This window comes from Penaeus monodon, chromosome 15 (genome assembly GCF_015228065.2).
Source record: "Penaeus monodon isolate SGIC_2016 chromosome 15, NSTDA_Pmon_1, whole genome shotgun sequence".
Taxonomy (NCBI): Eukaryota; Metazoa; Arthropoda; class Malacostraca; order Decapoda; family Penaeidae; genus Penaeus; species Penaeus monodon.
The window spans coordinates 47,171,257-47,174,896 of record NC_051400.1 but is presented as its reverse complement, the minus strand read 5'-3'; the positions used below and the strand labels follow the sequence as shown (position 1 = coordinate 47,174,896).

Sequence of the window (3,640 nt, the reverse complement as noted above, 5' to 3'; positions counted from 1 at the left end):
AATTCTATCGCTTTTCTGGGGTGGGGCAGAGGCATCCACTGAAATTTGGCCCCGAGGGAAGCCCCGTTGGCCATGCATATTCCCGGAGCAAAGGCCCAGCCACCCCAAAGTCCCCCAGCGGATTTGGTTAAGGTGGCCAAAAGAGGACTCAAGAGCACAGGAGTAAATGGAAATACTAAGGACTAGAAAAAGTGGGTTTTCATATTGGGACGCTTTAATTTTAGATTATTTGAAGGCATACTGAACAGTGGGGGGAGATTTGTGTGGCCTGTATCTGCAGAGCTAGAACTTCCAAAATTAAAGATTTTTATTTATTTCCCTTTATTTTTTTGGGGTTTGTTGATAAACAATAACTGAAGTTGCCTAATAGAAACCAAAAATTAACTTTTTTTTTTTAAATTTTGTAGCAGTAACATTTTATATTTCTTTTACTGTCCCTCAGGGGGGGGGGGGGGGGATAAAAAATCAATAAAATTTTCACATTTGGGATTCAATCCTATAATCCGTCCGTGTTATTTTTAGTTTACTGCCAGTGCATTTACCCCCGGGCCCAAAAACTCAGGGGGAATGGTTTGCCCTGCAGTGCACCTATAACCTATTGTAAAAAATGTCTTTCGGGGGGACACGCTAAAAATTGTAAGAGAATGATTACTTTTTGACTGACACTGTAAGAGGGGCTAAAACTGATGTAGAAATTTTTAACTTACACACACAACTAAAGACTAATAAAGACAGAAAGGATGTTTGAAAAAGTGATGAGGCTCTAAATTTTGGGAGTCATTTTGTAGTTTACAGCCCGGACGAGAGCAAATACCTTTAAACCCCCAAACTCTTTGCAACACAAGACCTTACATAACATTTTGTCAGGTTTACCATTCACTTGTCCTGCCCTGCAACACATGTGTAAAAGAGGGTGTTAAATTTAAAAGTTTTCTCTCCTTAATTAGGGTTCCTGGTACAAAATCTGAAATTTTCGATGTTACTTCTTAAGTACGTGATAAAAAAAAGTAAATGCCAAATCAGAAAATTTTTCCTACAATGTTAGGGGATTGACCTTTTACCCACCCCTTTCTTCAATTTTTTTTTTTTCCAAGAACAATACTCTAAATAATCACTCAAAAAATAGTTCCAATAAAAACCACCCAAACCCCCCAATCCCCCCCCAAAAGAAGGGAAAAACGCCTCTCAAGACCAATTTTTAGACCCTCCTTTTACCCTCTTTTACCAAACGGTTTTTTTTTGCCACAGCCTTTTTTTTGGGGGTTTGGGATAAAATTTTAGTTCCCATTTTTCAAATTTTTTTCAAACACAGTGATACGTGCACACCCCAGTTTGTATGGTGAAAGGGGTCCCTTTATGTGTGGGGAAAAAAGGGCAGTCAACAAATACGTGAAACAAAAGGAAAAAAATTTAAAAACATCAAGAAAAAGACTAGCAGCAAGCAAATATTTAAAAATGGAATAGTAAAATAATAAAATGTTACATAATTAGAGTAATTAAAGGGGTAGATGTCAATGGAATGAATGAATGAAATACGCAAGTATAGTGGGTAAGAAAATGAGGGGAAATTTAGTTATCAATTGAATGACATGGGGTGCATAAAAAAGGTGATGAGTGTGGGATCCCTTTTAGAGATTTCTGATAAAGAGAAGAGGAAAATATCCCCCAAAAACTTACCCTGAGTCAAACAAAATGATCAACAAAAAGGACCACCCAACTTAGATTTCCTTTGGGGAGCATCCTCGTAGGTTACTGTGTTTGGGTGACGGAGATTTCGCAAGAACCTTATCTCCCTTTAGGGTGTCTTGCCATTTCTGCACTTTTTTTTCCATTGTAGGGGCATTTTTTTTGATAGCCACCACCTGAAAAAAAAAATTAGTGCAGGGGGCTGAAAAATTTGTCATGTAAAAAATTTTTTGACAAAAAAGCCTTTGAAAATTAAAGGTAATACCTGGAACGTACGAACTAAATTTTTAAAAAAAATTTGAAATCCTAAGAAGTCTACTTCAAAAACCTAAAAACACAATAAAACACCAAATTTAAAAAAAATCATTGGATTGGCTGCATAAGGGAACTTACAAATGGGTGGAACCAAAGCCCTATGCATGAAATTGGCAGGGGAATTAGCTAACAAAAAAACCAAAATGAGAAACCTGGTGCTCTTTTTGACACTCGTTCACAAACACACAGGCTTAAAAACTTTTTTATAAATTTGTCTATTTTCCTTGAAAATTTGGGGGGAAAAGTTGAGTTTACACTAAATAAAGGCATGAGCTCCCCAGAACTCATAATATTTGACGTAGGGAGAAATCAATAGGGTATAATAGTAGAAAAAGTGGTTTTAAGACATCATGACAAGAAAACATTACTGGAAGAGAATTTGGAAAAAATCTGTCATTTTATAAATTTTTACAAAAATTTTTGGATCCCATAGAAAAATAAACCAAATATTTATGGCCATGGGACCCCTTGGAATTTTGGGAAACCCATAAATACATCAACATCATGACGTGACTTTCCCCATTCATATTCTAAGATGGGCCCCCTAGAATAAAAACGTAGCTATAAAATTTAAATCCTGACATCAATACTCTGTTTCTTAAAAAATTTTTTCAATTGAAATTTTAGAACACTTAAATTTTAAAAAGGAAAATAAGGGTGCGCCTCCACTCCACAATACTCACTTCCTTGGATGTAACAGTCGTGCATGTACATGTCCAAAAATGCCAGGGCCCAAATTTTCCCCAAGTCATCAAAAACCCCGGTCAGGACCCTCTCTTTCAAACAGTGGGCCCACCTCTGGATTCCGGAGGCTCCCGGGCCGAGGATGGTGGCCTTTTTGGAGATGTGGCACCGAGGCTTACGCAGCGGCTCGTCCACCTTTCTTGTTACCCCCTTACAACACCCCTTGAAAAGGGAAAAGGATGAGAAAATTAAGATTTGCCCCCAAGGATAGGATAACAATGTGACATCAAACTCATAGAAGAGAGCAAGGCTGAAAGAAACAGAAGACCAAACCCCCAGCAGCATAAGTAATCATCACTTTTGCCTGAAAGAATGCTTGGTTGGCATTTTCAAATTGTTGCATTTTATGGACTCCCTTTACAAATTAATACATAACATATTCCTTCTCCTTTAATCAATTTTAGTTGCTCTATTTAAAGCATTTTTTCGCACCCAATACAGCTGGACAATTGTAACAAAACATTTATTTTAACAAATCATTTTTCAAAAAAGTTCACTGATCTTTTCCTAATATTTTATTAATAAATATATTATATAATTAATATATTATATAATATTATATAATATATTATATAATATATAATTATATATATAATAAATATAAAAAAATATTAATTAATATAATAATTGTATATAATAATATGTAATAAAATATGTATTAATAAAATGTTATAAAAATATGTATAATAATATGTAATAAAAATGTATATAATAATATGTAATAAATATGTATATAATAAAAAGTAGGGGGGTAAATTTTAATTATATAAAAATTTTTTATATATATAAATATATATATATATTTTATAATTTAAAAAATAAAAATTTTAAAAAAATATATTTTTAATAATATGTATATAAAAAATTATATAATAATTTATATAAAATATTTTGG

General features: G+C 33.7%; 1 pseudogene; it reads right to left on the bottom strand.

Moving 5' to 3' along the window:
* LOC119582382 overlaps positions 1 to 3,640 on the bottom strand; it is a 26,908-nt pseudogene that overhangs the window by 21,333 nt on the left and 1,935 nt on the right.